Genomic DNA, 24,723 nt, shown 5'->3' with positions numbered 1-24,723 from the left:
GGGAGTGGAGTGCTGAGCTGAAGTGAACCCATTACTTGATGGTGGCTAGGTAGTGCCCATGTCTCATTATCTTAGAAGGGGAAAAAATAACATACACACAGTATTTACAGATAATATATTTGTCCTATCATGGGTGAAACCTGCAATTAAAGATATTGTGATAAAAAGCTCATTTTTGTTGCTAATGAGGCAAAAAGTTCATCAGGATGGCAGGATGAACACATTGGTGGCTGCAATTCTTCAAGGAGTAGCAGAACATCATTGCTATTTCTAGGTTTCCATTCAGAAATATGAATGATTGCATTTTGCATTGCTTTCTACTGTCATAATAGCTTGTAAAGTCACATATTAAGACAAATATCCTTAAATGCCGGGGAAATGGAAAATACAGTTGGTTTGGAAGTTTGGGTTCAGTTAAGGTTTCCAGTAATTGGAGTTGGATTTTAACGGTCTACTGAACAGATCTTAATGAACATTTTTTGTGGTGAACCAATGATCACCTAGTTAATTGCATCAGTTGTCTCTGCATTGGATCAATAGAACCACTTGTCTCATTATTTCCATGATAAGATTAATTTTTGCTCATCACTTTATAGTGAAAACTTGCTGTTTCTCCACCACTGTAGAATGACAAAGGGGAATTATAAGAAGTAGAGAGCGTAATGATTGCCATTTAAAGAATGAACCTTGGGAAGTGTTGTCAGACATTGACTTTTAAAAGTAACCATGGTATGCTGAAGAACTGCTAAGTTTGTAATTGAAGAATGACAGCATTTGTCTCCATACAGCATTTGTCACAAGTAGAAACACATTTTTAATAATTTACAATTGTCAGAGTTGACAGAAATGTGTGATTTACAAGGCTGAGCACAGGACATGGAGCCTGGAACTTCTATAGTCTCATCCAAGCTCTAATAACTTCTTCTCATCCAGGAGCAAATAATTTTTACCTATATGCCTTCATTACTTCTTTTGTGAAATAAGAATGATAATAATAATCTCACTGGGATGTGAGAAGGAGGAGTTAGTGGATCTGAAAGTGGACTGAAGATGTACTAGTAATAGTACTATATAAGTGCTGGTAATTATTATTATTGGTAAGCTACTATGATATAGAAGTTCAGCATACTGATATAGCTGAAGTAGCAAATAGCACAAATTATGTCTATGAGCATAAAGAAATATCATAACTGGAGGTAATACATTCATAAGGTGATTGTGTGATTTTACTTGGATCAGAGATATTCCATCTGAGAGTGTGGGTCCCACAGACCTCTGCCAGTAACAGTGTTCATTTTGTTAACACCAAACCTGGGTTAGAAAACAAGTCAAGAGAATATCATTTAGTGAGTTTCTCTGTATGCTAAAGTGGCCCATTTTATTTTGTGAGGGAAATCCATAGGAGTGTTAAATCTTCTTGTATCTTGTTCTCTGGAAAGAGAGAACAGTGCAGGCATTCCTAACCATGAGACCCACACAAAGAGGACATTGTCTGATCCTTTGTCTCTCCAGTTATATCTGGGCTCAGAAAGCTGCCCTGAGAGGATGTTTCACTCTTTCTTCCACAGGGACTGAAAGGGATTTGCTGAAATCACCTTTAGCTAGTTCTTTCCCTCTGTACAGGATACTTTTTTTTCTATCCTCTGAAAGACTTCTTGGTGTAATGCTTTGCAAGCTGCCATTGTTTTACTAAATTCTGTCTTTGTCAAATAACCTCCTTCCTGACTGGAGCTACTGGACACAGTCCTCTCTGGTCAAACAGAAAGGCTTCTGGCAACAAAGTGATTTTAAATGATTTTCTGGACACTTTAATGTTTTATTTCTTCTCTTCAAATTAGTCACACAATCTGCTACTAAGATATGATTCTAGATTTTATAACGTAAAGTCATTTGTTGTCCCTCACCGCATGGGGTAATCATGCCAAATGGGGTATGGGGCTTTTTCATTCTAAGGCCTCAAAGTTCTTTACATAGGTGTGTAAATATCATTATAGACATAAAATGGTGGAACTGAGGCACAGAGTAGCAAAGTGACTTGCTCAAAGTAACACAGCAAGTCAGTGCAGAGGTGGTCAATAGACCCCAAGGTGTCGTGCCTGTCAGTGCACTGCCCTAGAATGGTCTACATGCTGCTGCCTACTAGAGCGTGAAATCTACGGTCAAACTTTCATTGAGAGAGAGAGCATGGTGAAAGGACCTCTCAAGAAATTATAGAAATACATCTCTGAAGAAATGCCAGCAGAAGTTATTTTGTGAGCAGTTTTTATTATTTTGTGTTATTAATATAGGGCAGCCCAGAAGGAACGCATCATCTTCCCCACCTTCTCCCAACCCCATAGAAGTCCTTCCCTGAGTAGGGCAAAGTTCCACAGGTAGGGAGGAAGCGGGGTCATGGGGATCAGCTGCTTTCCTCAGCATTGTCCCACACACTGCAAACTCCCTGTTCTCTCCCCTCTGTACGGGAGGGGTTGTGGCCTGGAGAGAGGATGGGCACCTGGAGAAGGCCTTTTGGGAAGCAGAGTGGCGGTATCGGGATTTCATGTGGGTTTCTCTGGCCTCATCTGATCTCAGAGATTTTGCATTTTTAAGGAGTTAAGTCCCCTGTAATTTCTGTCCGGGAACTCACCCTGGTCCATCGCCCAACAGAATAAAGTGTCAGAAACTCTCTAAATTGGAACGCATGTCAGCTCTTGTCCCCTGTGAGGTGTTTCCTGTATAAGAGATGACTTGTCTATTATTCCTTAGCCCTTCAATTGTCACTATTTGACAGGGACAGTATACAGGGACCCAATGAATAGCTTCACTTGGCTCCTCTTGTCCAAGGAGGAAAGCAAGTTACTTTCTTCTTGTTTTCATCCTATTTTCCTTAAAGGAAAACTGCCCTTCATGTTTTTTGCTACCATTCATGAGGTGATAAATGGGACAACTGAGTTAATGCCATTCTGAACTAGGCCTTCAATCCTCTTAAATCAGAAATGAAAAGGAGTTTGGTAATCACAGACTAAGGGCCTGTCCTACTCCCACTATCACAAAACTACCATACAGCTTGTCAAAAATCAACACAACTGATAGTTTTAAAGAATAAAATAACTGGTTTTAGTGGTAGCCCACTAACTCTCCTTCGTCCTATGACTGATGAGGTGTTTATTGCCCACTTCATTTTGAATGGTTTCTTGCAACATGTTTTAATTCCTTATGTGAGACAATTGGTTTCACCTTGTATTTAGCTATGACACTCTGAATACCTTTTCCAGACCTCAAGAGGAGCTGAAAGATCCCAACACTCTTCATAAACTATGCACAAAAAACAAGAATTCTTTCAAAAACCATTGCAATACAGGAAACAACATTGCATGATAACAAAGTGAAGGCTGAATTGCATGCCGAATTTAAGTATACTATATGGAATACCCTGCTTGAGCATTAGATCAGTACTGATTCATTGGGAAGAGTGCCATCTGATGAATCACCAGAACAACTTCATGCAACACCCTCAGTTTTTTATAGTGGACTGAAATCACAACTCCAAGTCTTGGCTTCCAAAAGTAAGCCTTTCATCTGGCTATGCAAGGTTGCTACAGACTCACTTCCAGGATGAGATTTAGGTGCATTGGCAGAGTTGTTTGTACACTTTGATAGCACTCAACTTGCTAGGAACAAGCCCCTAAAATTATTTCTTACAAAAGTAAAAATTATTCTGGCCAAGCCTGCCCTTGATATTATATGCACAATTCTCACTACCTTCAAAGACAATTCTTCTGTGTTTGTGGGAGCAGAATTTGGCCTCTTGTGCAAACAATGCACATTGAAACAGTTTTGGTACACTTATGTGGCCACTTCGTTCTTTCCTAGTGTGAGCTCTATTGACAATGTTAACCAAACGCATTTTAAGGATATTTTCAGGTAAATATAAACGTTACTGGAAGCTAATACTGAACCAAGTTTGAAGCTAAGTAGAATCAAGGTCATGATTACACAGTAAGATCAAATGTAGATGAGTATACAAACTTTGAGAAAGAACTTAAATTCTACATATTTAAATAGTTACAGCCCTACAAGTTGCATTGAGACTCTATAAAACACAGCTCCCTTTGCCAGTAAATCAAGCTTATAAAAATGGTAGCTGTGAAGTGCAGTTGCTAACCATATCAAGAGAAAAGGGATTTTGCATGTAATAGAGATTCTTTTCAAAGATAAATTTTCTAGCTCCTGGCTATCATGTATGAGCTCTATTAACTGCCAATAAATTGCTCATCATTAAATTTAGTTCACTTTTCTTAATTAGGCCAGGTTTTTTTCCTAAATCTCCCTCCCCGCACCCACACACGCGCACACACCTTAATATGGAAAGATATTTGAAATCCCAATGATCCTAGCAGCTGCTTCAGATGCACTACAATGGTGTCACTTTTGGAGTGACACTGCACAATCAGAAATGATTGAAAAGACTATGTAGAAAACAAGATCAGGAGTTGAATCACTATAGAAATGGAAGGGTCGAGTTTTAGCCAAGGAAAGTATAATATTAACTATTAAACTCTTACAGAAGCTCTGTAGTTTAGTTTAGTTAAGTAAAAAAAAAATGTATACAATGAAAGGTGCATTTGAAGGAACTAAATTAGGCACCTAACTGGACTCTGGGTCTCCCTCATCAGTACCCTAACTGCCAGGCTATTGAGTCACTCTCATTTTCTTTCTCTATTCCAATGACTCCCTAAGTATTTATTTGAAGTGGAACAGGGAGCCCTGTATCAGAATATCCCATAGGTCAGTGGTTAGAGCAGGAGACCCCTGTTCAAATCTTTTTGCCCCTAAGGCAGAGGAGAGAATTGAACCTGTGTCCTCCTGTGAAGGTCTAAGGGATACCGTTTGACTGAGGTCAGAGGTTAGCAGCTGGCTGGCTGATTAGCCCTGACTGTTGCACCTGGGAAAAGATCTGCAACTTAACTGGCTGATCCTCATAACATGGAGAGGAGGAGTTTCACTCAGAGGCTGCAGCTACAGGTGGGACGTATTGTTCCCAGAAACTAAAATGGATGGAAGGGAGACTCTGGGGAAGTCTCATATTAAAAGGCTCTGAGGTAAGAGCCAGAAACTTTGGATTGAGGAATTTATGGTGGGTGAGGGACAGACCTGGGCAAGTTTTAATCTTGTTTGTTGAAGAAACTTGAAATGAAAGAAACCACAACTTCTGGCCCTGCTGGAAACTACCTTTCCTGGGCTCTGATTCAGTAGGTAGCCTCCAAGCACACTTGCCTGATGAGGCCTCAAAGATGAGTTAGATGGAAGAACGTGTCTTCCCTTGGTTTGTGGATTTCCCTGGGGCTTAGGTGGGACATAGACTTAGAGTGAGGCAGCAGTGGGAGTGGCCAGAAGCAGAACCGTAGGCAAGTAGGGAACTTTTACTTTGAAATTTTAAGCACCTGGAGGGTTAGGCAGATGCCGAGTGGTGGTATTGTGTAGTGTAGTGGTGCCTAAATCTGGGGTTTAGGCACTGTGATGTTTTGGGGTTCACCCTGGCCAGTAAGAGGTTCAATCATTGTCTGCCTTGTACCTCTGGGTATCTTGTGGCTGTGCACCAGCCCACAAGCCTCAGCCTTGCTTTGCCCAAGCAAGGGGGGAGGGATAGCTCAGTGGTTTGAGCATTGGCCTGCTAAACCCAGTATTGTGAGCTCAGTCCTTGAGGGGGCCACTTAGGGGTCTGGGGCAAAAATCAGTACTTGGTCCTGCTAGTGAAGGCAGGGGGCTGGACTCAATGACCCTTCAGGGTCCCTTCCAGTTCTATGAGATAGTTGTATCACCATTATATAAGTCAATTACCACTTGCAGGCTGATCTTAGTACCTTCTAGTCCCAAATTCACCCCCAAATCATCCTACTGCAGGGAACAGTCCCTCTCACTGGAGTCTCCAAGAGATAGTGTTAGGTTTGCTACCTTTACAGAGACAGTAAAACACTCCAACTTGTTAGTTTTCTATGAGCACACATTTTCCAGAATTTACACAGCACTGATGATTTATAATGAACGCAAGAAAAGCTTATTAACAAAAGAACATGGATTAACTGATACTAAGTAAAAGATAGAAAGTAGAGACGGTCAGAACCCATCACAGGGATCAAATCCCTTGGTTCCTTTGACTCCTAAGTTAAAGGCTAAAGATGGAGTCTCTCTTTTTTCCCCACCAGGATGTCTTTGTCTTACTAGTCAGGAAGGCTATTACCTGTCAGCTCTGTGTTCTTGGGGAACCAGGGTGCAGAATCCAGTCTGTCTGACTCACAAAGGACCCCCATCCCCAGCCTCTGCTTGAACCAAAACCGATCAGAAGAAAGACTTACGAAAAGCAAGAAAAGACAGTGGGAGACACACCTAAACCACTCTGGACAAGGGTGATAGGATTAAGGCAACTCCTTCAGCCTCATTTGCATCAAAGGTGGGACAGGGAAGCATACCCATTAGCATACAGAATGGAGAACAGAGATTCCAAGGCAAGAACTGCACTGAACTCTGGGACCAGAAAAGCAGGGAAGCACTGCATGATGGGGGATCTATGCTCCAGATGTTAATGAACCCAGGCCTGCACACACCCAGTTCAGTAGTTATCAGACCAATTCTAGTAATAAATCCTTTATTGGCATCCAAAATACTGAAGCTGCCTAACTGCTTTGTGAGCTCCCTTAAAGGAACACTGCCCATAGCCAGGAATGATCAGCTCCCATTGTCTAGCCTGAACAAAACAACTTTGGTATAGCCATCAGTTTACCCATAAACAAATCTAGTGTTCTCCCTTGAACCATTGTTGTTTCCCTACAAAAACCCCTATCTATGCTCAAGTCAGTGTTCTGATGCCTGGATCCAAAATCTACATCAGTTCCATTGGGACTTCATCTTCTCCTGACTGATTGTACTGGGGGCTCTGCCTGTTTACAGCACTCTGGACCCTCAGCTATTACCACCACCTGGGAACCTTTCCCGGTTCAACCTTCACAGAGTGGTGAGAACCCAACTTTCTCTCTCTCTCTCTTATTTTTTTTTTTGGATTTTCTAAGTATAGTTTCTAACCCCGATTTGTGTGATCATGTATAATTTTCTAAACCTGACATATGTAATCAAATTTAAGCTAGAGTTAATATTGTAACTGTTTTGTTTGTTTGGATCTCCTTGCCTGGTTATTACCTGGCAATAATTAACTTTTATGGTAAAGTTGGTTGCTTCCCTCCCTCTTTCTCTCTCTTTTGTGTTTTTGGCTTCCCCATTTGTTCTGCAGCAACACTCCTCTTGCCTAAGCTAAAGATCCCAGTAGTACCCAAAAATCTTGTGGGGTTTGCTCATCCAGTGGGTTACTACCCAAACAGCTGTAACGTGAAATTGGGGTTTAGGGAGGTGCTGAACCTGTGGCATAGGAAGGTAGCAGCTTGAAAGTGCTGCTCACCCCAACTTTCTGAGTCCAGGGGCATATAAAGGATTGGCTTGGGCTGATTGACCTGGTCCACTCAGACATGCTCTATTAACATGTGTGTGTGTGTTTTTCAGATTCTGGGGCTGGATGAACCCAGCACTAGGGGACCTAGGTCCTGCAGGATAGCTCCACTGGGAGGGAACTTGCAGAAGGGAGAAGTAGAGTTCCGTATGAAAACACAAGTGACACAAGCAGTACTTTGATAGAATTTCAGAACCCCCACCCAGAAGAGTAACCCTAATACATGAGTGTACCCCAAAGTAACGGGCAAGTCTGGTAACAAGGCTTACTGGGATTCAGTCTCCTGTATCCCCCTGGGGCATGAGAGTGGTGCTAATTCTGCCTCTCGAGTTCAGGCACAGGATAACCCCCGCCAGTTTAGTTCAATGGCTTTTTTTACTGCTAATATGTAAATTGTGGTAAACACATGCTTTTAATTAGGACGGATCTTTACCTAGGCTAGGCTGTCTGGTCTTAAACGTCTTCTAGTAACATCCTACAGAGGGAATTTATAACTTCACTTATAATGTTAACTCATGCATTTAATAGTGATATTAATAAGCAGTGTTGTTAGCATTCATATTATACTTCACAAGACAAATTCTACAAATATTATTGCAGTAGTGTCTAGGGCATGAATACAGGGGTGCCTACAGTCACAGCCCCCTAAATACCTTTGTGTTTCTGAGCAAAAGCGCATAGTATTATGTTAAAGACAAGGTAGGTAATACCTTTTATTGGACCAGCCTCTTTTGATAGTTCTTCTTCAGGTCTGATAAAGGACCAGAAGGTCACAGCTAAATAACAACACTCCAAATAGTATTGTTTTCATTTAACAGTGCATCACCTTCTGACAAAAAGCCATGTTTAACCCTAATATAACTTGACAGATTCCAGTGTAGTTGCACCAGAGAGGAAATTGTCAATATGTACATTTTATATTTCAAAATAATAAATGTATTGAATAATGTTCAGAAAAGGTAATTATGATCCATGGGTACTGGTTCTTAATTGTTGAATAGCTTTGAACCTGCTCTATTATTAGACATGGGTCTCATACAATAGGGCAAATACAGGTGCATTTGATGTATGCATTATCACTCACTTTGCATTGCTAACAGGCTCTCCTGATACCATTTAAGGTTCAGACCTAATCAGTCAGCACATTTCACACGTCTCCTGCAAGATGTGAATTTTTCCAGAGGAGAACACAGTGCTCCAGTGCTGGACTGTACAGCAATTGTGATTGCAGGGATTCCCAGTTGTCAGTGCTGGAGACTATCAAACCATGTGACATTTCCCATGGGGTATAGTTAGCAAGCCTTCCTGACAGAGGCTGGAGGCATGAAGAAATCAGATTCTTCAGAGCTAAAATTTTTGCATATGCATAAAGATAATTATTCAGCAGATAGGTGGAAACTAAGAACACATGTAGTTTAAAAATGTATTGGGGTGTTTCGTACCTCCTGTGAGTGCTCTCTGCTTCTATTTGGCCTGATCCTGCACAGTTAATCAATGGGAGTTTTCTCAGTGACTTCAGTGGGAGTTGAGCCTGCTCAATGCCTCGTGTTTCTGGGACTTGTATGAGCAGGTGAAAAAAAAATGCAGTAATGATTGCAGTTTCCAGTATTGTTTACAGCAGCTGCTCCATGACAACATGGCTCTGATGGTAGAACCAGTGTTATATATACTGCTTTTTCGGCTGAACATCCCGCCACTTGTACCAAGCTCATAGTTCTAGAAAACTTTAAACAGACACTTCAAAATGTTTCATTTCAGAGATTGTGGAAGTGTTTTGTTATCTTTAGATTACGTGTGTGTGTTTATGTATATATACACACAAAATGAACACTTGAGTCCAGAATATAAGATGAGTAATGTGGAATAGAAAAAGTGTTGCATAAAGAAAACAAGTAATATCAAATATTTTCTAATCTTTTCTCCATATTTTTGAGATGTGTGTTGGGGTTCAGAATCTCTTAAGTTTACTCCCGACGCCTCAGTTTAAATTTTATATATAAAATCATAATAAAATAGATTCTACATGATTCTTGTCCAGGTATGTTTTAATTATTCAGTATTTGGTTCCACAGTAATTTTTTCTGGAGAAATATATTTTATATTTAGAAGAGCTATATTACATAGTTAGAGGAGTACCCTAACTTGTTTATAACTATAACAGGATTATAAAAAGGATGCCTTTCCATGTGTCTTGAGGGGCTGATAAAGCCAAAGAGGGAGAAGAGACTAGGGAGTAACTACTGTCTGAGTCATCTTCCACTTGAGTCTGGACAGATTTCTTACTGGAAATTTGCACCCAATTTAATATTAGTTGATCTGTCTGTAACTCTCTTTCTGTGGCTACAACATCTCACCCCAAATGCAGACTCAGAGCTAGGACCACTTGCTTCCTGGGAGGAATAATGCTACTATTGGAAAGGGAGAAGCTGGAGGAGTTTTGCCAAGTCTCCTGCTCTCTGATAGGGGGTGGTCCACAGGGCCGGTGCAACCATTAGGCAGTCGCCTAGGGTGCTAGGATTTGGGGGGGCGCCATTTTCTTCGGCAGCAACCATGGCAGCTGGATCTTCAGCCTCCCCGACTGCCGCCAGAATTTAGGCAGAGGGAGCTGGGGCGGGGGGGGAAGGCTGCCTGCAGCAAGTAACGGGGGGGTGGCATGCAGGGGCACTCCCCGCCCCAGCTCACCCCTGCCCCCCCCCTCCCCGAGCATGCCATGGCTGCTTCACTTCTCCCACCTCCCAGGCTTGCGGTGCTTAAGCTGATTGGTGCCGCAAGCCTGGGAGGTGGGAGAAGTGAAGCAGTGACGGCGTGCTCGTGGTGGAGATGGAGCAGGGGTGAGCTGGGGCAGTGGGGTATGTGCCTCAGGGCGGAGGGTGGGGGGTGGGGAGCTGCCACAAGAGGGGCACCTCAGGGCAGAGTGGGGGAGCTGCCATGGGGGGGTGCACCTCAGGGCCGAATGGGGGGGGCGTCTCAGGGTGGGGGTGGAGGCGGGGAAGGGCGCAAGGTGGAAGTTTTGCCTAGGGCGCAAAACATCCTTGCACTGGCCCTGGTGGTCAAAGATCCATGTCAGTTCTACACAGGGGTGAATTTTCCAGTGGACACATTGGTCTAGGGTGTTTACCCCATGTCAGTGAACTCCTGGATTAAAGGATTTGGAGGAAACTAAGTATACATCTCAGTGGTCCCTAAAGCAAGTTGTGTTCGCCCCCTCCCCCCACATAGAGGAGCACATGACTCACTGAGTGGAAACACTCTATAACACCAGAAAGACAAAGCCCTGGAATCTGAATATATATTATAAAGCACATGTCTATTTATATAAATATATATATTTTTAAATGTATAGAAAAAGCTTCTCTCAACAAGGACAATGCAACAGCCATTGAACATACCATTACATGAAGGATTTCTTTTCCAAAAAGTGGTGTCCAAATTCTTTAAACTATTTGAATAACAGTGTTCCAATTGGTGATTGTTAGCCAAAGAATCTTTTTGTAGTACCATTTATATGAACACACTTTTGATTAATCTCATTCTCTTATTTCTCCCTCTGGACACTGCAAGACATGTTTCTGGGCCTTACTGATTTTCCTGGGAGCTCTTGTACACATCCCTCCCAATAAAACAACTGCAAAATATGGCTTTTAAATGGTCAACTGAAATCATATTGCTTCACTGTGCTTGTCTCTTCTTTCAAAAACTAGATGCCCTCCAGGTCTTATTTCTTCCCATCAATGTTTTGTCTCAATGGGTTACAGCAGCATAATAATCAATAGCTAGCTTTCTCACTTCTAAAATCTCTTATGGTATATTGGGTTGTTTGATGGAATATTAGGCATATTGGAAAAGTGTCTAAAAATCAGAAAGGAATTGCTTTGGATTTTAAATTGTATCTAGGAGACAAATTGAAGTTCCTTCCTCTTTTTGGTTTACACATTCCACATGCAGCCTGACTTTTCAGTATTTATCTTGTTTTTTCACTTTAATGATCAAAATATCCCCAGAAGATTGACAGTGATATTTAAATTGAAGCTAAAATTCAGAATTAAATTTACACTTACTCCACCGACAAGTCAATGTTAATCACCAAGCAAAGAGTCTAGCTGTGAATCAAAAGGCATAAAAATTGTCCTAAATTTGTCAATAGATTCATTATTTTTCCCACTGAGGTTTTGATAAGGCATAATCCCCTGCATGTTGCAATTTAACAGCACAATAAAAGGCTCATTTCTCACACATCATTAGTGTCCAAGAAAACAGTAATGCATGGAAATGGAAAACGTATTAGAATTTTGAGCCATCCCCACTTCGTTTCCCCTTCCAGGTAATCTTATATAAATCACAAATGTGGCTGAAAACTTGACTAAAGGAAGCTATTGTGGGTTTTATGAATAACCTTTGCCAAATCAGGATCAGGAAAATTCAGTGCTTGGGCCCCAAAAGTGTAACAATCTTTCAACGTACTGAACAACTTTGCGTCCCACTGAAACCAGTGAATGTTTAGGGAACTTGGCCTTTGTCAGGATGCACAGAGAAACTTTGAGGAATAGGCCTCCCAGCTGTAACTGAGATTTATAATCATATTTAGTTTACTTTGCTTCCTTTCTGACTTCAGCAACGGCAGTAGTTTTCAAACAGTTGGGTGTATGTGCTGTAAAGAATTGCGTCTGCTGTGTTCAAAAGGATAAAGTTGCAAGAGAAAAAATAAAGTTTTAGATGTCATGTTCAAGTCTCATGTCTTCAGTCTTTCATCTTTATGTGTAAATGACGTCTTAGGCCTTTTATGAATAATTAGTGCACAGTAGTTAATTGACAAAGGAACTATGGATGAAACTTTACTTTGCTGTAATTAAATGAAGCTAAAAATTTCAACAGTGGCTGTACCGCTAAACAGGCTCTGACTAGACTTTTATACTGGGCAAAACAGGTTTGATCAGAATTACTAGCATGGCTGAAGTTTAGGATTTCTTTCTGCTCCAGCAGCTGGGGAGAGCCAGAGCATAGGGGCATTGCAACCCTTCATCCTTTTTACCTATCCACACCCACTGCTCCAGGGGCCAAAGTGGGATAGGAGATGCTACAATGACTCTACTCCACCCAGCAATTTCTTTACATAGGGGGAAATGGATCCTCTGCTGGTTAGTTAAACCAGATTTTGGGCTCCCTTGTTCATACCTTCCCCTCCCCCTATCTTTCCCAACCTTGCCTACTGCATCTGGCCTGCCCGGTATCTACCTGATCTCCTAGGATCTGTGTAGTGCCTTCCTGGCAGTTGGGAGGATGGGGAAGATGGTGGCACAGAGACAGATGACCACTCCTCCCACACACACTTCTGAGTGGGAAGGTTGAGTTTCACCCACAGATTGTCCCTTCCATGCATGGATCACAGAGAGATGATCCTAGCTAATATCAGTTCAGTTTTTCAAATATTTTGTGAAGTGTGCATGTGTGCTCTGTATCTCAGTGAGTGTGATTTCCCTGCTCATGCCCATAGGTGAATAGTCTAACCTCAGTCTCCAAGCTGTGAGAAATAATATTGTCCTATGGCTGTCCCTGATCAGGAGACCATTAACAACTGCATAATGCCAGTTCTGGTATTAATATAGTAATACCATATTAAACTGTGCCAATAGCAGCTCTGGAAGCTTACTACCTCCTCTGCCTTCCCTTCCTTCTCTGTCACTGAGCTGTTGATTTACCTTTGTATATACAGCAAAGAGTCCTGTGGCATCTTCTAGACTAACAGACGTATTGGAACATGAGCTTTCGTGGGTGAATACCCACTTCTTAGGATGCATGTAGTGGAAATTTCCAGCTATATTTTGTATATAGTTGTTATAACTGTAAAGGGAAGGGTCAACTCTCCTGTATACAATACTATAAAATTCCTTCTGGCCAGAGGCACCAAAATCCTTTTACCTGTAAAGGGTTAAGAAGTTTAGGTAACTTGGCTGACACCTGATTCAAAGGACCAATAAGGGGACAACATACTTTTAAATCTTGGAGGTGTGTGTGGATATTTTGGGGGACTCCAAGTGGTCCTTTCCCTGTTTCTTGTTAAATCACTTGGTGGTGGCAGCATACTGGGTTTTAACCTAAGCTGGTAGAAATAAGCTTAGGGGGTTTTCATGTGGGTCCCCACATCTGTACCCTAGAGTTCAGAGTGGGGAAGGAACCTTGACAATAGTGCTATATGTTTAAAAGTATAATGGATGCAAATGATCTACTACAGCATTTTGCTGCTACCACTTGATCAGTCACCTGAGAGCTGCCATTTTGGATTCTCTAAGAAGGAATCCTCATGGCTCCTTTCTATTTTGTTTTTAAGGGGAAAGAACTCCATTCAAGCATTTTCACCTGGACATTGTGACCCTGTAGATAAGGTACTACACTATAGAATATCAGGATTGAAAGGGACCTTAGACATTCATCTATTTCCACCCCCACACAATGTTTTGCCCTAGATCCCTAAATTGCTCCCTTCAGGATTGAAGTCATAACCCTGGGTTTAGCAGACCAAGCCTCAAACTACTGAGCTATCCCTCCCCCTATCATGTGGCTGAGGTCAATTGCTCACTCTCTGGCCTAGCTGGGACTGTGCAATGTCAGGTGCTCAGCTCCTCCTGGAAGGGAATGATTTGCATTGCTGTGTGGTGACCCATGTGGTCTACAGGGCAGTGCTGACACATTGCAAAAACTGGAAAAATGTTTACCAGAGGGCAGAAGTTTGTCTAAGATGTTAATGAAACTTGCTAGCTTTCAAAGACAACCCCATGTCTTCCACAACAAGCTTCTCATTTCATTCTTCTTGTCACCACTTCCCCAACAGGTTTTGGCTCTTATACCTTTTGGACTTGGTAAGCATCTCCTTGAAGGAGAGGATGGAAGCTTATAGCCTTATTCCATTTATGTAGGGTACTCTTTGGGAAGAGTCTCATCCTTTAGTAGCACCTGGTTGGTAGGTGGAGCAGTTGTCACTCTGGAACTTCCATGTTATTGACACTCCATAGCTCAAGAAGAAGAGAGGCTTCAATTTTCAATGGTAGAACAGACAAGGATCTTATTTATGCTGGATAAGTAAACGTAGCCAAACTTACCTTAATCTTATTTAAATCAACATCTTATGGAATCTACTGCATCACCATTGCCGAAGAATGGGAAGTGTATTTCATGCAGTAGAAAGGCAGAAGTCCTTTGTCACCGTGCAAATCCACGTAACAAGAGCCTGAGTCTGAAAATGAGATACTAGAAAAATGTTTTTTGCCCTCTAAGGAAGAAGTTTATGCTTGGTCTTATGAAAAAAATTGTTTGCATTTCATCATGGAAAATTCCTTAAAAGTTTGCATCAACCTGTGGAATTTATTTATCATGCTAGCTATCTCCAGTACCATTTAGTGTCTTTGCAATAAACTAACCTCAGCAAGCCTAGAAACTACTGACAGATCGGCATTAAAGAACCATGCATGCAAGCAGAGCAGCTGTCTGTTAGTGGCTGTCATTCTGTAAAATTAAAAAAGAGATGATGGGGCTAAACAGCATGAGGGGACACTGTCCCCAGGCCCACTTTCACGTCACTGAATGAGCTGCAAAAAGACCTAGAACTACTATAGAGCTACAAAGCTATAAAGAACTGGCACCAGATGGGACCTCTTGTCTCCATCTATCTCTAGCCCAAACAATCTGCTACAGAATTTTGAGAAAAAGGGTGGAGAAGCTAATAATGCCTCAAAGTCGAAAAGATAGAAGGAACAGTGGCTCTGGCTCGAGCACCACCAGCCTGTTCTGGAGGAGGATTATTATTATTAAGTGTGCCAAAGGATATGGCCATTTTCCTTTCTCACTCTCTCTTTGCAACAAACATTTTGGCTACTATTAGCCAGCTGGCAAAAATAAATGAAACACCATGTACCACTTACACAATACTGTAAGTGCCAGTCCACATTGCACTGCTTGTACAGTGGTGTGACTGCCAGTGCACACTGTAGCATGTGCTTTATGTCTGCTTCCATATTTTAGAATGGGTGCAGAACGTTGTGGGAAAATCTGTCAGAGACAGAAAGTCCGTAACCCAGTTCCAAAACATCTTTTTGGAGAAGGAGGCCAATATCTCTCTAGTAGAAAATGGTGGGCTGACTGTGCACCCTAAAAATACATTCCACCTTACTTGTTTATCATAAACTCACTCACCAGTGACTACACAAAAGATATGCAGAAATACTGAAAGTATATCTGCATAGATCAATGCTAACACCTAATGAGAAAATAGATCCCTGGAAGAAAGTTGGTATTATCATGCAGCAGGCCATGAGCCAAATCCTGCTGTCAGTTATTCCTATGCAGTCCCTGTTTGTGAGGCTGCCTGGGTGAAACTGAGCACAGGGTCTGGCCTCACTGCATGTTTCTCCTCCTCCCTTCAGCATGTTATTCTCACTCCCTTCCTTTTTGTCTCTTCTACTTTTCTTGTCTTTCTGATTTTATCTCTTATGCTGTGGTGGTCATGTTGAAGACTGACAAAACAATTTTTGATCCATTTTCCATTTGATGTCATTTTCCAGATCATTTTTTTAGGTATAGGACACCAGACACTTTATTTTTTCAGTTGCCAGGTAATCACCTGATGAACTGTATATTTATTTTGACGCTATCATGGCAAGACAGGTAGTTTAATACACCTCTAATTGCCTCCTATCGGAGATAGTATTCCAGACTTGAATACTTGCTCTTGGAATAAACAATGCTGTGTGGTATCATAGATTTGTTCCCAAAGAATTTACAGCAAAACTAAGTAGCTATTTACTTTAAATATGCCAATTAAGTGTTACTAATGTACAGTACATTTCTAGGTTAAGGATGATTGATAGTAGCATGCAGTGAAATGTTCTTAAACTGCAGTCAGAAAATGTAAATGTACAAAATTGGAAAAAAAAAACAACCCAAAACCACCGACTGACAGCACTATTTACATGTTTCAAAACAACACTTACAAATTGTTCTTTTATTGTTCTTTCAAGCTTTGTCTGCTCTGTACTTCAGCTGAATGGTAGCCATTGTAGTAGTAGCAAAAGTTCCTAAAGACAATAAAATAATTCAGTAGCCGCTTCCCCAAAATGGCTGTATTCTTGCTCTCATTAGTCAGTGCAAAACTAATTAGTGGGAGTAGGACTGGGTCTAGTGATGGCAATTAGGGCTGGCGAATACAATTTCACTAAATTTGAGGTTTTAATATTTGCTTTCATTCTGCATTGGAACAAACACTAGAGCTTTCAAAGAGACCCCTCTGCCCCTGCTCACTGCCACCTCTGTCCCCCACAAGAATAACCAAGTGATTAGGGCACTTACCAGAAATGTGGGAGAACCCTGCTGTACCTAATTTGGATCAGGGACTTGAACCTGGGCTTTCTATATCCCCTGTGAGTATCCTAAACACAGGCTATTGTAGTTCTGTCCAGGAATCCCCTTCTCTATCAGAGAAGCTTGCCTGAAGAAATTTTCATTGAAACCAATGCATTTTCCATGAAAAGTATTGGTTTTTACATATTGGCATTTTCTGACAAAAAACATTTTTTCCAAAAAATGCCTGACCAGCTGTATTGAAGATTCACCTTGTAAGTACATGAGTCATCAAATTGTCTGCCTCTTTTAGAAGGAAAATAATCCAATAATACCATATTAAGTAGGAGAATTCAAAGGCATGGCACTGTGAAATCCAAATAGGGTATTACAGCCTACTGTACTAAGGGCCCAATCCTGAGAGATGCTTGGTCCTTTCATTTCCATTGGCTGATGGGGCTTGATCCAAATCAAGAGAGTGTTTTCATCGATGTTAATGGGTTTTGGATCATGCTGTAAGACTATAACCACAACAGTGAGAATCTGTCACAAATAGTTTCCTTAGAAGAATGCCTATTTTACCTGATATATTTATCCTGGGTAATTTGACAGCAATGGAATATGTACACTTGAGCCATATACTGTCATTTCATACTAACAACATTCAGTGGCTTTTTGCAGCCGTGTTAATAAGCACATTTCAGTTTCAAAGACATCACCTGCATTAGTCCTTTGGATTCCAGCAGGTACTGCAAATAAACACTTGTTTGTGATGGAAAGATCTTGACTCATTAAATCTCCAACACAAAAGTAACTTCAACTTTTCTATTTTATAGAGACCCTTTGGTCCTTGCCTAGAGTATCAAAGTACAGTAACTACATCTCTGGGAAAAAATAATAATTGTTTGAACTCAGTGTGCAGCCTTCAAAATTCAGACCTTTCATTTCCATGCTTAAGATTTTCTTACTTATTTTAAAAAATGTATTTATAACTTCCCTTATTTTCTCTTCACACTAGAATCTTTTCAGTCCTTGCCAACTTTCATGCCAGCTAACAAAGGAAAGCAGTTCCAATATCTTCTCTCTGGATTTTCTTTTCCTTTCCAGGCTTGAGTATTAAAAAGAACAACCTTCAGGCCAAATGTATCGAGGTCAAGAAACTTGACATTCACGAAATGTGCTCTTCAACTCAGCCTATAGCACTGAGATCAAACTCCAGTGCTCAGTATCAGCAGCCCTAAACTGTTTAGGCACCATACTAGCCAGAATTGTTGCCAGTAACATAGAAGTGCCAGAATTATTTGGAATGCAAATATCACTGGGCCAGACACTGAACAGTACTTTACATCATGAGTCGTACCACTGAAGTAATTGCAGCTGCTTGGTTAGTGAGATGCTGTTAAACCAGACTAAGGATCTGAGAATCAAGACAGGTTGGGGGATAGGGGGTTGGCAGTAGGGGGAGCATAGACTAAATTTATTTATTAAATTATTTCAACTTTTACAGCATTTCAAATAGTGTTGGAAAGAATAAAAATAGTTTTTAACAAGTATTTGAGCTGTACCTCTGGTTTTAGCATAGTGATGTTTTTTAGTGCTGCTCCAGTTAAGGATCTGTTGACATATATATTCCTTTATACTACTAATGCCATTTTTCAGGGAAAAGTAAATCATTTACTTCATAGCCTACTAAAAAAACGTAGACTACCAGGGATCAGCCCAGAGGCAGCTTTCTGTTTCAATTTGATTCTAATTACTACAGTCACTTTCCTTTTTGACAAATGCAATAAAATAAGCCATGTGTTGTCTTCCCCAATGATGTTTCTTTGTGTGGCTGGAAGATGGAAGAACCCCCACATTTTCCCAGTAGAGGAGAGAGAGGGGACAGGAGTGAAGAGCTCTATGGAGCTCTTCCACCATCCTTAGCATTCCAAATTCCCACCTCCTTCCCAGAAACTGGACTAGGGGAAAGAAACCCTTTCAGTATCTCATGGGGATACAGGCAAAAATGCTTCTAGCTCCTGTCAGGGTAGCGAGAAAAAGAGGCAGAGTAGGCGGGAGGAGAAGGGACCAAAGCAGTTTTCCAACTGGAGGTTATAGGTGATAAAGGCTGAGGGAGGATTTTTCCTCCCGTTTCTCCCTTGTAGAAGACAACAAATACTTCCTTGCTCGTGTATAACCTAGAACAATTTTTAAAAAAGGGATTTATGATTTCAGATGCCTCATTTTTTGGATGTTTGATGTGAGCCACTTTAAAGGCTCACCTTTAAGGTGCCTCTAGTTGGACATCCAAAAATGGAGGCAATCAAGCTGACTAGTCACTTTAGAAAATCTTGGACCTGGTTGTAAAAAGCAAACATGTTTTGCGGTGCATCAGACTGCACCAAAAAGCATGTGTTTTCAAAACCTTTCCCTCGGTGGGATATGTTTGGGCCTACCTACAAGAAAGTAATGACTCAAGCAAACTCTGGTGTATGTGTAGTAACTTAGGGTATGTCTATGCTGCAATTAAAAGTATAACAGCAGCATGTGTAGATGTACTTGAGCTAGCTTTATCTAGTAGCACAGGTGCCAGTAGCAGTGAAGCCATGGCAGCATGGGCTGTACAAGTCCTCCTGGGACCCAGAGTACTTACATGGGCAACTAGCCCTGTCAAGGTTTTTTCGCCACTTTGAACTTTAGAGTACAAATGTGGGGACCTGCATGAACACTTCTAAGCTTAATTACTAGCTTAGATCTGGTAAAACTGCCACCACCCAGAATTTCAGTGTCTGGGGCACTTTCTGTCCCCCCAAAACTTTCCCCTCCCTGGATTGCCTTGAGGGACTTCACCAATTTCCTGGTGAACACAGATCCAAACCCCTTGGACCTTAAAACAGGGAGAAATTTACCATCCCCCTCCTTTCCCCCCACCAATCCCCGGTGAGTCCAGATCCAGTCCCCTTGGATCTGAAAACAAGGAAAAATCAATCAGGTTCTTAAAAAGAAAGCTTTTAATTAAAGAAAAAAAAGGTAAAAATCATCTCTGTAAAATCAGGATGGAAAATACTTTACAAGGTACTCAGATTCATATAGCCCAGAGGAAGCCTCCTCTAGCCTTAGATTCAAAGTTACAGCAAACAGAGGTAAAAATCCTTCCAGCAAAAAGAAACATTTACAAATTGAGAAAACAAACATAAGACTAACACGCCTTGCCTGGCTGATTACTTACAAGTCTGAAACATGAGAGACTGATTTAGAAAAATTTGGAGAGCCTGAGGGTATGTCTACACTTACGCTTTTGCAGCGCTGGTAGTTACAGCTGTGTTAGAACAGCTGTATAGGGCCAGCGCTGCTGAGTGGCCACACTTACAGCAACCAGCGCTGCAGTGTGGCCACATTTAACAGTACTTGCAGCGCTGTTGGGAGTGGTGCATTGTGGGCAGCTATCCCACAGAGCACCTCGTCCCATTTCGGCGCTGTGGCTTGTGGGAAAGGGAAGGAAGTGTGATTGTCTTTCCGCTTCCTGTTCCAATGCCCCGTGGTGCTTTGCTACACATTCCGAGCAGTGTGGCAGCATTGTGATTGTACAGCGCTTTTTCTGCGATTTTTGTTATAAATGGATCCTGAGCAGCTGACGACCTTATTGATGAATGTTGCCAGCACATCGCGCTTGGCAGTGGAGCTATTCCTTTAGCTGCAAAATGAGAGTGAGAGTGACAGTGACAGTGACAGTGACAGTGAGAGTGAGGAGTCAGACGATGATATTGAATCGCCTCGCTGTGAAGACAGTAAATTGCTTGTAGCAGTAACAGACGTGCTCAGCTCCGTGGACCGGTGCGTTTGGGCTCGGGAAACCAGCACTCAGTGGTGGGATCAAATCGTCCTGCAATCCTGGGATGATGAGCAGTGGCTGCAGAACTTTCGGATGAGAAAAGCCACTTTCATGGGACTGTGTGCTGAGCTCGCCTCTACCCTGCGGCGCAGGGACACGAGATTGAGAGCTGCCCTGCCAGTGGAGAAGCGGGTGGCTATTGCAATCTGGAAGCTGGCAGCTCCAGACTGCTTCAGATCGGTGGCGAACCAGTTTGGAGTGGGAAAGTCCACCGTTGGAATGGTGCTGATGCAAGTTTGCACAGCCATTAATCGCACCCTGCTAAGAAGAACCGTGACTCTTGGGAACGTGCAGGACATTGTGGATGGCTTTGCAGAAATGGGGTTCCCTAACTGTGGAGGGGCAATAGATGGGACGCATATTCCTATTCTGTCACCACCCCACCTGGCGTCAGAGTACGTTAATTGCAAGGGGTATTTCTCCGTGGTTCTGCAAGCGCTTGTGGATCACCGTGGGCGTTTCACTGACATTTACTCAGGATGGCCTGGAAAGGTGCACGATGCACGCATATTTCGGAACAGTGCCCTGTTCAGGAGGCTGAGGGCTGGGACTTTTTTCCCAGACCGCAAGATCACAGTAGGGGACGTCGAAATGCCCACTGTGATCCTTGGAGACCCCGCTTACCCCTTAATGCCATGGCTCATGAAACCGTATACAGGGAAGCTTGACAGGAGCAAGGACTGGTTCAACTACAGGCTGAGCCGGTGCAGAATGACTGTGGAGTGTGCTTTTGGCCATTTGAAAGCTCGCTGGTGCTGTCTTTATGGGAAGCTAGATTTGGTGGAAAGCAGCATCACCGCTGTTATATCCGCGTGCTGTATCCTCCATAATATTTGTGAAGGGAAGGGTGAAAGATTCAGTGAGGAATGGACCTCCGAGGTTCGACGCCTGGAGGATGAGTTTGCTCAGCCAGAGAGCAGGGCTAATAGGGAGGCCCAGGAAAGGGCTTCAAGGATTAGGGATGCTTTAAGGGAGCAATTTGATGCTGAGAGCCAGCAGTAATGTTTGATGCATTTGATGTGCTTTGCTTTACCTTGGTGTGTAATATTTACCACTTCCAGCAACAATAAAACGTAGTGAAAGAAATAGAAAAAAAAAACTTTATTCAACATACAGTACATAACAGGCAAGGGGGTAGGGGTGGTGGACTGTACATTTACAGGTTTTAATATGTCCTATTTTGATCAATATTCACTGTCTGCTGCACTTTAGGATTACTATGCTGCAGAATAATGGGGGTGGAGTGAACAGGGTAAGAATTATAGTTATCAGGGCTGGTAGGTGATCTTACAGGTGTTGGGGGCAGCTGGGGATAATACGGAACTGGCTGCTGGAGAAAGTTGTTTTGTGGAAATACTGGGGAACAAGGAAGAGGGCTTTGGGAGGGCTGTGGGTTACCACGGTACATATTTGTCTGCATGGCTACAAGAGACTCGAAAGACTCAGTTTGGCGAGACAGGAGGCTTATCATCTGCTTTGTGGTTTTTTTGGCAGACAATTCCTTTCTCCTGCTTTCTGTTTGCCTCCATTCATGTACACTCTTTCTCCATTCATGTACAGTCTTTCTCCATTCATGTACACTGCTTCTCCATTCATAGGTCTTCTCTCTCCATTCCTCTGTCTTCCTACTTTCTCTGTTGTAGTGGCTCATAACAGATTTTATCAATTCCTCTTTTGATTTTCTAGGATTCCGTCTCAAGTTCTGCAGCCTACGTGAGGCCGGTGATCCGGCTGCAGCAGTCAAGGTCACTAGAAAAAAGAGAGATAGAAACATGTAATACACAGAGGCTACATTGTTTATTATCACTTGGTGAAGGACTTTTTAGACTTTTGGTAGCATCCTTCTCACATACCTCACATAACACAGAGAGGGCAGGCAAGCTAAGTCATGGCGAGCAATGGGGTGAGTGGTTTTGCCCCGATTTCCCCTTGGGAGTGGGAATTGACCACTGGGTTACTGGGGTTTATCAGCAATGGGTACAGGAGGTAGCTGGTGTCCTGAAGAGGGGACAGTTGTGAACAGGAAGGTGGTGAGCTAGCTGCTTGGGGTGGGGGTTTCTTTGGTCCGCGTTCACGCCGTCCTGCTGGTGACGGGGGAGGGGGAAACGTGGGGCTGGATGCCTGCTTGGAAGGGGTGTGGGGAACACGGGAGCACACCGCGGGGCTGGATGCCTGCTTGGAAGGGGTGTGGGGAACACGGGAGCACACCGCGGGGCTGGATACCTGCTTGGAAGGGGTGTGGGGAACACGGGAGCACACCGCGGGGCTGGATGCCTGCTTGGAAGGGGTGTGGGGAACACGGGAGCACACCGCGGGGCTGGATGCCTGCTTGGAAGGGGTGTGGGGAACACGGGAGCACACCGCGGGGCTGCCTACGTGCTGGGAGGCGGGGGTGGGAAACACGGGAACACACCGCGTGGCTGCCTACGTGCTGGGGGGGGTGGGAAACACGGGAACACACCGCGGTGCTGGATGCCTGCTTGGATGGGGGGGTCGGGAACACAGGAGCGCACCGCATGGCTGCCTACGTGCTGGGAAGGGGGGGGTTAAAAACAGAGCGCCATGGGCTGGGGAAACGCGAACCTGGTGCCCTGCACTCAATTATCCCTAAACTCTCCACAGGGTTTCCTACTGCCAGACATATTGCTGCGTGTTACCTGGGAAGAGAGGGAGGGTCTTCTACAGGAATGTGGATACCGCCCTGGCCCCTATGCAGCTTGCCTGTGTCCAGCCATGGTCCCCCCACCCCTCGCTGCACAGTGGATCGGACGAGTTAGCCTGACCGGGACAGGGACCATGGTGGCTCTCCCGATCAATTTGAGAAAGCAAATTGCAAACGCTCTTGCAGCAACATTTCAAGAGATTACCGAGGCAGATTACAGAGACATGATAGAGCAAATCAATGGGCTATTCCACGTTTAGGCATGCATGCAGCAGCCATAACCAAAATCCTCCTCTCCCAAAACATAGAAATCTACTTACCCCGATCACGATCCTCAGCTTCCTCCTCAACATCAACTTCCAGCTGCTGCGACTGGCTAGCCTCCTCCGGGCTTGAGAAGAGCTGCTGGCTGCATGTGTCCTGGGACTCCGGGGTATCTCCCTCCACGCCAGTAGCCTCACTGTCTCTGTCCTCTACGAACTCCCCCACTTCTCCCTGCTCTGAACTCTCCATCGTGCTCCTAGGATTTGCAGGGGGGTCACACCCAGGTATGGCATCCAGCTCCTTGTAAAACCGGCAGGTTGTGGGGGCAGCTCCTCAGCGGCGATTTCCCTCACGGGCTTTGCAGTAAGCACTCCTCAGCTCTTCAATTTTTACCCTGCACTGCAAGGCGTCCCGTTCATGGCCCCTTCTCATCAAGGACTGCGATATCTGCCCATACGTATCATAATTTCTCCTTCTGGAGCGCAGCTGTGTTTGCACAGCCTCCTCTCCCCAAACACTAATGAGGTCCTGCAGCTCTGCATTGGTCCATGCTCGGGCTCGTTTGGTGCGTGGAGGCATGGTCGCTGAGTGATTGATAGATTAATTGCACTCCACACCTGGCTGAGCAAACAGGAAGGTGATTTTTAAAATTCCCGGGGCATTTAAAGGAGGGGTCAGGTGAGCCCAGGGCAGTGGAGTTTGCTTGATTACCAGAGAGGCTTCTTCAGGTAGGCTGGGATACCTGCTTATGCCACGGAGGTCAACAAAAACGCTGGTGAGTGTCTACACCTGATGACCAGCGCTGGTGATCCAGCGCTGGATCCTCTACACCCGAGGCTCGACCGGGTGTACGGCCAGCGCTGCAAACAGGGAGTTGCAGCGCTGGCCGTGCTGTGCAGGTGTGTACACATCCTAAGTTGCAGCGCTGTAACCCCCTCACCAGCGCTGCAACTCTGTAGTGTAGACAAGGCCTGAAGGTACGTCTGGTCCCTCTTAGTCCCAAGAGCGAACAACAACAACAACAAAAGCACAAACAAAGACTTCCCTCCACCAAGATTTGAAAGTATCTTGTCCCCCTATTGGTCCTCTGGTCAGGTGTCAGCCAGGTTTACTGAGCTT

Source organism: Gopherus evgoodei, chromosome 6 (genome assembly GCF_007399415.2).
Source record: "Gopherus evgoodei ecotype Sinaloan lineage chromosome 6, rGopEvg1_v1.p, whole genome shotgun sequence".
NCBI classification, from domain to species: domain Eukaryota; kingdom Metazoa; phylum Chordata; order Testudines; family Testudinidae; genus Gopherus; species Gopherus evgoodei.
The sequence above is the reverse complement of the archived record's forward strand: the minus strand, read 5'-3'. Positions refer to the sequence as shown.